Source organism: Triticum dicoccoides, chromosome 4A, assembly GCF_002162155.2.
Source record: "Triticum dicoccoides isolate Atlit2015 ecotype Zavitan chromosome 4A, WEW_v2.0, whole genome shotgun sequence".
NCBI lineage: Eukaryota > Viridiplantae > Streptophyta > Magnoliopsida > Poales > Poaceae > Triticum > Triticum dicoccoides.
The window spans coordinates 503,970,158-503,981,312 of NC_041386.1; positions in this window are offsets into that span (position 1 = coordinate 503,970,158).

Consider the following 11,155-nt stretch of genomic DNA (forward strand, 5'->3'; position numbering starts at 1 on the left):
CTCGCTTATCTCCAAGCGCGTAATCTAGGGCGCGGTTGGGTTACCCACGCCCGTATTGATGAGAATCCCGGAATAAGGGGACACAATCTCTGCTTTGACAAGACGTGCCAAGGAAACCGCCTCGCATGATGCGCGGAGGTGGGATAATGAAACGACTCGGATAAAGGCTTGGCCGTGGTGTGTCACACTACAGGATACGTCAGCAGATTACATTGGTGTAAATATTATTCTCTCTATGGCAATATGTGGAGAACTTATTTTGCAGAGCCGGACACTATCTTTGTGTTTAAAGTCTTCTATGAAGTACTTGGAGGAGGAACTCGCCTTGCAATGCCGAAGACAATTTGCGCGCTGGACTCGTCGTCATTGAAGCCTGGTTCAGGGGCTACCGAGGGAGTCCCAGATTAGGGGGTGTTCGGATAGTCGGACTATAACTTCAGCCGGACTCCTGGACTATGAAGATACAAGATTGAAGACTTCGTCCCGTGTCCGGAAGGGACTTTCCTTGGCGTGGAAGGCAAGCTTGGTGATACGGATATTCAGATCTCCTACCATTGTAACCGACTCTATGTAACCCTAACCCTCTCCGGTGTCTATATAAACCGGAGGGTTTTAGTCCGTAGGACAACATACACATCAACAATCATACCATAGGCTAGCTTCTAGGGTTTAGCCTCTTTGATCTCGTGGTAGATCTACTCTTGTACTACCCATATCATCAATATTAATCAAGCAGGACGTAGGGTTTTACCTCCATCGAGAGGGCCCGAACCTGGGTAAAACTTCGTGTCCCTTGCCTCCTGTTACCATCCGGCCTAGACGCACAGTTCGGGACCCCCTACCCGAGATCCGCCAGTTTTGACACCGACACCCCCTTTCCTATTTCCCCCTCCCCCTTTCCTTCTCCAACAAGGCAAGAGGGGAGAGTCCTACTCTCGGTGGGAGTAGGACTCCTCCAGGCGCACCCCTAGGGGCCGGCCGCACCTCCCCCTCCCTCCTTTATATACGGGGGCAGTGGGGCACCCCATGACACACAAGTTGATCTTTGTGATCGTTCCTTAGCCATGTGCGGGGCCCCCTTCCACCATATTCCACCTCGGTCATATCGTAGCGGTGCTTAGACGAAGCCCTGCGTCGGTAGAACATCATCACTATCATCACGCCTTCGTGCTGACGAAAATCTCCCTCAACACTCGGCTGGATCGGAGCTCGAGGGACGTCACCGAGTTGAACGTGTGCAGAACTCGGAGGTCCCGTACGTTCGGTACTTGGATTGGTCGGATCGGGAAGACGTACGACTACTTCCTCTATGTTGTGTCAATTCTTCCGTTGCCGGTCTATGAGGGTACGTAGACAACACTCTCCCCTCTCGTTGCTATGCATCACCATGATCTTGCGTGTGCGTAGGATTTTTTTTTGAAATTACTACGTTCCCCAACAGTGGTATCAGAGCCAGGTTTATGCGTTGATGTTATATGCACGAGTAGAACACAAGTGAGTTGTGGGTGATATAAGTCATACTGCTTACCAGCATGTCATACTTTGGTTCGGCGGTATTGTTGGATGAAGCGGCCCGGACCGACATTACGCGTACGCTTACGCGAGACTGGTTCTACCGACATGCTTTGCACACAGGTGGCTGGCGGGTGTCAGTTTCTCCAACTTTAGTTGAATCGAGTGTGGCTACATGCACCCGGTCCTTGCGAAGGTTAAAACATCACCAACTTGACAAACTATCATTGTGGTTTTGATGCGTAGGTAAGAAAGGTTCTTGCTAAGCCCGTAGCAGCCACGTAAAACTTGCAACAACAAAGTAGAGGACGTCTAACTTGTTTTTGCAGGGCATGTTGTGATGTGATATGGTCAAGACATGATGCTAATATGAGATGATCATGTTTTTGTAACCAAGTTATCGGCAACTGGCAGGAGCCATATGGTTGTCGCTTTATTGTATGCAATGCAATCGCGCTGTAATGCTTTACTTTATCACTAAGAGGTAGCGGTAGTCGTGGAAGCATAAGATTGGCGAGACGACAACGATGCTACGATGGAGATCAAGGTGTCGCGCCGGTGACGATGGTGATCATGACGGTACTTCGGAGATGGAGATCACAAGTACAAGATGATGATGGCCATATCATATCACTTATATTGATTGCATGTGATGTTTATCTTTTATGCATCTTATCTTGCTTTGATTGACGGTAGTTGTAACGCCCCGAGACCGATGTGCCAGGCGTCGTCCAGTTTTTCGCTGTTGTTGCCTTGTCATTGCTTGCGTGTCATGCATTGCATATCATGTCATCATGTGCATTTCATTTGCATACGTGTTCGTCTCATGGCCCGAGCATTTTCCCCATTGTCCGTTTTGCAATCCGGTGTTCCGTTCTCCTCCGGTGGTCATTTCTACCTTTCTTTCTTGTGTGGGGATTAAACATTTCCGGATTGGACCGAGACTTTTCAAGCGGCCTTGGTTTACTACCGGTAGACCGCCTGTCAAGTTTCGTATCATTTGGACTTCGTTTGTTACTCCAACGGTTAACCGAGGGACCAAGAAGGCCTCGTGTGTGTTGCAGTCCAACACCCTTCCATTTGGGCCCAAAACCCACCTAACTCTGCTCCATCATCTCGGTCGTTCGATCACGATCGCGTGGCCGAAAACCGCACCTCATTTGGAGCTTCCTAGCTCCCTCTACCTCTATAAATAGACCCCTTCATTTTCGTTTTCGGATCTTTTCCCTGAAACCCTAAAACTCCTCCCTCAGCGCCGCCGGACATGTCCACTCCGCCGCCGGACGCGTCCGCCGCCTCCTGCCATGTCGCTCCGGCCAATAGCAGGCCGCCACATCATCACATCGCTGCCCTCACCCAATCGGCGCCCGCCACCTTAGCCTGTGCGCCGCCCCACTTCGCCGCAGCCCGCTGAGCCCATCTGAGACCCGCGCAGGCCCGGATCCCCGCCACCGCTCTTGCTTCAGGTTCCGCTCGAGGGGAGGAGCCCCTCGATGATGCAGCTCGTCGCCGGGGCCCGCTGTGTCGCCGCCGTTGATCTCTCAGGCTAGAGCCTCGCCGTCTGGCCTTCTTCCCGTCCTCCCCGTGCTCTCTCTCATGTCCTCTCTCTCTCTCTTCTTCGCAGGGCAACCCCGCCATGTAGCCTCGGGTCGCCTAGTACACCGTCCTCCGCCGCCGAGGGCCGGATCCACCAGTTCCCGGCCTGATCTGCCCGTTCCGTCGTCCCTGACCTCCACCCTCGCCGGCCCTGTCGTGCGCCGCCGCCATGACCGCTCGGGAGCGAGCAGAGGAGCCGCTCGCTCCCCTTGCCCGTTGACCTCACCCCCGCGCGGGCCAGCGCCCCGCCTTCAGCCCAGCTCCAGCCGGCCTCCCTCGGCGTGCCACTCCCTCCCTTCCTGGGCCGAGCCCACTTGGGTGAGGCCACCGCCCCCTCCTTTTTTTCTCTCTCTCGTTGGGCCGGCCAGTTTCGGCCCAGCTCTATATTTTTTTCTGCCTGAACGTTTTTCCTATTTATCCAGAGATCGCCAGTTTTGCAGAATAGTCCCCCTAGTTCATGCATTTAATAACTCACTAACCGTGCATCAGATTAAAATGTTTTACATATGAAACTTGCTCAGAATTTTGTGTAGATTAATAATATCCAACTTTCATCTATGTTTGAAATGTCTAAAATGACGTTTGTTTAAATTTTGCTCCTATGCCATGTTGAAATGATTTAATTCATAACTAAATAACCGTAGCTCCGATTTAAATAATCTTTATATGTAAATGGGGTAGAAAAATGCCTAGTTTAACATGGTGCACTCATCTTGCATGTTTAACAACTCTAAAATAATGTTTAGGGCAGAACAGTACCAAACCTAATATATGCATATGAGCAGTTTCCGGAATTGTTGTTCGTTGCTTCCGGCCTCATTTAACCTTGACAAGATAGGTAGTTTACATTTGCTTCACCCTCTTGCCATGTTAATCAACATTTAATATTGTTGGGGTACATAAACGAGATCGAACTAAATAATTGATGTGGTGTTCCGTCAATATGCAACTCGTTGCATATTGAGCTCCACTTAACTTGTAGTGTTGTTTGTGCAGTTTGCCATGCTATGTTTCATTAAACCGGACATGCATCATAATTGTTTGTGCATCATGCCATGTCTATGTCGTGGTTGTTTACTATATTGTTTGCTTTCTTTCCGGTGTTGCTTCTTCGGATTGGTTCCGACAACGTCGTGTGTGTGAGGATCCGTTTGACTACGTCCGCTTATCTTCTTCATGGACTCGTTCTTCTTCTTTGCGGGATCTCAGGCAAGATGATCATACCCTCGAAATCACTACTATATTTGCTATGCTAGTTTGCTCGCTCTTATGCTATGCCAATGCTACGATGCCTACCATTTGCTTCTCAGCCTCCCAAATTGCCATGTCAAACCCTTAACCCCCATGTCCTAGCAAACCGTTGATTGGCTATGTTACCGCTTTGCTCAGCCCCTCTTATAGCGTTACTAGTTGCAGGTGAAGATTGGAGGCGTTCCTTGTTGGGACATTTATTTACTTGTTGGGATATCACAATATATCTTATTTAATTAATGCATCTATATACTTGGTAAAGGGTGGAAGGCTCGGCCTTATGCCTGGTGTTTTGTTCCACTCTTGCCGCCCTAGTTTTCGTCATATCGGTGTTATGTTCCCGGATTTTGCGTCCCTTACGCGGTTGGGCTATAATGGGAACCCCTTGACAGTTCGCCTTAAGTAAAGCTTCTCCAGCAATGCCCAACATTGGTTTTACCATTTGCCACCTAGCCTTTTTCTTTTCCCTTGGGGGTCGCGCGCCCAAGGGTCATCATTATTTTACCCCCCCCGGGCCAGTGCTCCTCTGAGTGTTGGTCCAACCTGTCAGCTGCCGGTGGCCACCAGGGGCAACTCTGGGCCGGCTTGCCCGTACCTAGGACAATCTGAGTGTGCCCTGAGAAAGAGATATGTGCAGCTCCTATCGGGATTTGTCGGCACATTCGGGCGGTGTTGTTGGTTTAGTTTTACCCTGTCTAAATGTCTTGTTGTACCGGGATACCGAGTCTGATCGGAATGTCTCGGGTGGAGGTCTATTCCTTCATTGACCGTGAGAGCTTGTGATGGGCTAAGTTGGGACACCCCTGCAGGGATTTGAACTTTCAAAAGCCGTGCCCGCGGTTATGGGCAGATGGGAATTTGTTAATGTCCGATTGTAGAAAACCTGAACTTGACCTTAATTAAAATACATCAACCGCGTGTGTTACCGTGATGGTCTCTTTCCGGCTGAGTCCGGGAAGTGAACACGGTGTTGGAGTTATGCTTGACGTAGGTTGTTTAGGATCACTTCTTGATCATTACTTTTATCGACCGTGCTTTGCCTTCTCTTCCCGCTCTTATTTGCGCATGTTAGCCACCATATATGCTAGTCGCTTGCTGCAGCTCCACATCATACCTTTACCTTACCCATAAGCTTAAATAGTCTTGATCGCGAGGGTGCGAGATTGCTGAGTCCCCGTGGCTCACAGATACTTCCAAAACCAGCTTGCAGGTGCCGATGACACAACCAAGCTCAAGGAGGAGCTCTTTGAAGATCTTGTCCTTTATGTTGTTTCGTTCTAGTTGATCAGTAGTGGAGCCCAGTTGGGGTCGATCGAGACCTTTTGTCGCATTTGGGGTTCTTCTTTTATTTTGGCTCCGTAGTCGGTCCTTGATTGTATTTGGATGATGTAATGTTTTATTCATGTAATTGTGTGAAGTGGCGATTGTAAGCCAACTATGTATCTCTTTCCCTTATTGTATTACATGGGTTGTGTGAAGATTACCTCACTTGCGACATATGCCTTCAATGCGATTATGCCTCTAAGTCGTGCCTCGACACGTGGGAGATATAGTCGCATCGAGGGTGTTACAGTAGCATTATAAGATGATCTCTCACTAAATTTCAAGATAAAAGTGTTCTCCCTGAGTATGCACTGTTGTCAAAGTTCATCGTGCCCAGACACCACGTGATGATCGGGTGTGATAAGCTCTACGTCCATCTACAACGGGTGCAAGCCAGTTTTGCACACGCAGAATACTGAGGTTAAACTTGACGAGCCTAGCATATGCAGATATTGCCTCGGAACACTGAGACCGAAAGGTCGAGCGTGAATCATATAGTAGACATGATCAACATATTGATGTTCACCATTGAAAGCTACTCCATTTCACGTGATGATCGGTTATGGTTTAGTTGATTTGGATCACGTGATCACTTAGAAGATTAGAGGGATGTCTTTTGGATCACGTGATCACTTAGAAGATTAGAGGGATGTCTTTCTAAGTGGGAGTTCTTAAGTAATATGATTAATTGAACTTAAATTTATCATGAACTTAGTACCTGATAGTATCTTGCTTGTCTATGTTTAATTGTAGATAGATGGCCCGTGCTATTGTTCCGTTGAATTTTAATGCATTCCTTGAGAAAGCAAAGTTGAAAGATGATGGTAGCAATTACACGGACTGGGTCCGTAACTTGAGGATTATCCTCATTGCTGCACAGAAGAATTACGTCCTAGAAGCACCACTGGGTGCCAGGCCTGCTGCTGGAGCAACACCAAATGTTATGAACGTCTGGCAGAGCAAAGCTGATGACTACTCGATAGTTCAGTGTGCCATGCTTTACGGCTTAGAATCGGGACTTCAACGACATTTTGAACATCATGGAGCATATGAGATGTTCCAGGAGTTGAAGATAATATTGCAAGCAAATGCCCGGATTGAGAGATATGAAGTCTCCAATAAGTTCTATAGCTGCAAGATGGAGGAGAATAGTTCTGTCAGTGAACATATACTTAAAATGTCTGGGTATCATAATCACTTGACTCAACTGGGAGTTAATCTTCCTGTTGATAGTGTCATTGACAGAGTTCTTCAATCACTGCCACCAAGCTACAAGAGCGTCATGATGAACTATAACATGCAAGGGATGGATAAGACGATTCCCGAGTTCTTCGCAATGCTAAAGGCTGTGGAGGTAGAAATCAAGAAGGAGCATCAAGTGTTGATGGTCAACAAGACCGCCAGTTTTAAGAAAAAGGGCAAAGGGAAGAAGAAGGGGAACTTCAAGAAGAACATCAAGCAAGTTGCTGCTCAAGAGAAGAAACCCAAATCTGGACCTAAGCCTAAAACTGAGTGCTTCTACTGCAAGCAGACTGGACACTGGAACCGGAACTGCCCCAAGTATTTGGCGAATAAGAAGGATGGCAAGGTGAACAAAGGTATATGTGATATACATGTTATTAATGTGTACCTTACTAGAGCTCGAAGTAGCACCTGGGTATTTGATACTGGTTCTGTTGCTAATATTTGGAACTCGAAACAGGGACTACGGATTAAGCGAACACTGGCGAAGGACGAGGTGACGATGCGCATGGGAAATGGTTCCAAAGTCGATGTGATCGCAGTCGGCACACTACCTCTACATCTACCTTCGGGATTAGTATTAGACCTAAATAATTGTTATTTGGTGCCAGCGTTGAGCATGAACATTATATATGGATCTTGTTTGATGCGAGACGGTTATTCATTTAAATCAGAGAATAATGGTTGTTCTATTTATATGAGTAATATCTTTTATGGTCATGCACCCTTGAAGAGTGGTCTATTTTTGATGAATCTCGATAGTAGTGATACACATATTCATAATGTTGAAGTCAAAAGATGCAGAGTTGATAATGATAGTGCAATTTATTTGTGGCACTGCCGTTTAGGTCATATCGGTGTAAAGCGCATGAAGAAACTCCATACTGATGGACTTTTGGAATCACTTGATTATGAATCACTTGGTACTTGCGAACCGTGCCTCATGGGCAAGATGACTAAAACGCCATTCTCCGGTACTATGGAGAGAGCAACAGATTTGTTGGAAATCATACATAGAGATGTATGTGGTCCGATGAATGTTGAGGCTCATGGCGGATATCGTTATTTTCTCACCTTCACAGATGATTTAAGCAGATATGGGTATATCTACTTAATGAAGCATAAGTGTCACACCCTAGCTGGTTCATGCATTAGAGTGTTGCATCATGTCTACTTTTACAGAAACTTGAAATGGGGATGACAGAACCCCCAGCACCCCCTGGAAACAACTAGGGTTTACTAAAATTATTTTCAATGAACCCAAAATGCCCTTCACAAAATGTTCATCATTTCTGGATTGGGTTAAAACCCCTGGCAAAAATGGTGCACTCTTTTCTAGGACATTCTGGATTCTTTGAATTAAATCATAAGTATTTGAATTTGGGCATTTAAATGCTATAAAATATTTTAAATGCCCAAATAATTCTGGATTTAAGTGAGGGCTGTTAGGAATAATCCCAACAGAGCCCACAATTATTTTCAGGATTTTAGTAAGTGCCTAAGTATTTTTAGTAAAGCCCTAAAGTTATAGAAAAATAGAAAAGGAAAAAAAAACAGGAAAAGAGAGAAAGAGAAAGGCTTACCTGGCGCCCACCCAGCAGGCCCACCTGCCGGCCCAGCACAGCCACCGCTCCAGCGAGCTGCTTGGCTTGGCCAGGCAGGCAAGCAGCTGCTCGACCGCGAGCACAGCATGTGTGCCATGCAGCTGCCCGCCGCCTCGCCGCTCCCCTTGTTGAGCTGTCGACATGGGACGAACCCCCTCTCCCTCCCCGACCTCGCAGACACTCGCTCTCCCCTTTGGCTCCTCTCTCTCGCCCTCCCCGATGTCGCCCGAGACGTCACCATCGCCGCCGCTCGCCGCAGCCGCGTCCAACGTCGTCCCCGCGCCCTCACACCGTGTTCGGACGGTTCCCCGTCATCGACTACGTCATCTAGCCAAGCCGCACGACGCAGGAGCCCCTGCATCGTCCCCGCCATCGTCGTCTTCAACCTCGGGCTGCTCGAGATCGCCGTCATCGCCGACCGCACCGAGCCTTCCCCGAGCACGCTGACCGTCTCTGCGGCTTCCCAGTGAGCTACTGCTCCTCCCCCTTCTCTCTGTTTCATCGCTAGAGCTGTGTTGCCGCCGTCCCTTTTTCGTCCGAATGCACCGCCGCCTGAGTTCATCGCCGACGTAGCTCCGGCCGCTTAGCAGTCCCGCTGGCATGTCCAGCATGCTCACCGCATCACGTAGATGCTGTAGGTGCTAGCGCTGACGGTGTCCTGGACTAGGGAGTACTCAACACGTCATCTCCTGATCTGATAGATTGGGCCGAGGACCCCCGTGGCCGTATACTCATGGGCCAGTTCAGACAGCTGCCGCATACAAGGAAGATTTCACAAGACTTGGCGATCAAGACAAGGACTTCTCTCCACCGGCGTATTCGGCTAGGACTCTTATTAACCTAGGCCTCTGGTGCATTATATAAACCAGGGCTAGGCTAGTTGATAGATCATACATACACATCAACAATCATACCATTGGCTAGCTTCTAGGGTTTAGCCTCTCTGATCTCGTGGTAGATCTACTCTTGTACTACTCATATCATCAATATTAATCAAGCAGGACGTAGGGTTTTACCTCCATCGAGAGGGCCCAAACCTGGGTAAAACTTCATGTCCCTTGCCTCCTGTTACCATCCGGCCTAGACGCACAGTTCGGGACCCCCTACCCGAGATCCGCCGGTTTTGACACCGACATTGGTGCTTTTATTGAGAGTTCTGTTGTGTGATCGACAAAAGGATCGATGGCTCGCCTGCAGATCAACTGCGACTTCGGCGTCTTCGTCACCAGTTCGACTGGTCACCTTGGTTCGACCAAGAATTGCGCCCCGTGTTCGGATCACCATGTTCGGACGAGGACCTTCATCAAACATCAACTCCGATCTCTATCAAGATCACGAAGGAATCATCTATGGAGCTCGGGGGCTCAACGTCAACATTGTCCTCAAGCAACCGTGCTGTTTTTTTGGACAGTGAACTCATATCTGCCGCCACCACCTCCTCGAGTATTGCTTTGACGATCGCTTTGGTGGAATTGTGCGGAATTAAGTCTATAACAACCCTGGAAAATTTCATCGAGTTCCGATCGAGGAATCTCTGGCAATCCACGATATACCGGAGCCCTGTCAAATCTAGATGGGAATTTGGATGAGTTTAGGGCGTGGTGTCTAGCTTCTAGCTCGGACGTCCTTTGGAAGATCCAACCGTTGATCGGTTGCGGAATTCCTATATCTACCACCTCTCAAAATTTCAGCTCGATCCGACCGTCCAAACTCCGGAAACCTTCCGATTAGTGCATCGCTTTTCGGATCTATTTTCTGCGCGAAAATGAATCCGACCCGAGTTCATCTTTTTTATGAACGGGATTTCGGACATCCCCTTTGGAAGGAAGTTTTGTATGGAGTATTGTGTTTTGAACACATCCCACTAACTTTAAGTTCTTTTGAACATGATCTTCAACATCATGCTGGTGTCAAACCAGTCCGGCAATATTACTCCACGGCTGCTGACCTGCGCTAGACATGTCGTCACTTTAGCCGAGCTCAACTTCTTCGAATCATCATCTCGGCAAGCCGAACAAGAGTCCGGCATCGCGAAGGATAAATCATTATCAACATCGCCGCCCCACGGATTACACGGAGCGGGCATACCGTCATCACCGCAAGGTCGCTTCATCAAGCCGGCATCGACCACGTCACGACCTGAATCGACAGGGCCGCACTATTGCTTCTTCAAGCTGGTCTCCATCACGCCGACCTACTTCGACTCATCGGCTGACGTCGAGGCTTCGACATCTCGGCTGGACCGGGGGCTTCACCATCTCTTCATCAACCTACTCCGGACACTTCGGCATCACTAGCCGACCAGCTCCGTCACGTTAGCTGGGCCGAGGGCTTTGCCTCGGCGAGTCAACCTTTACCAGCATTGCCATGCCGTCATTTTATCGCCCATCAGGCAATGGGTGTGCGGAGCGAGTCCCAATTTTGGGAATCACCTTCCTTCGGATTGCTACAACAAATAAACCAGGTGCTATTAATCCCAGTATTTTTTGCTTGTTTGGGTTCATTTTTCCCAAAGAATTATTACTCTAGTTTGTCCATGATATGTACACAGGTGTATCAAATGGTGACCGCATTAACGACGGTCGCCTGGTGGTTCGATCAGTTCCCGTACATAGTTCGGCGAACGC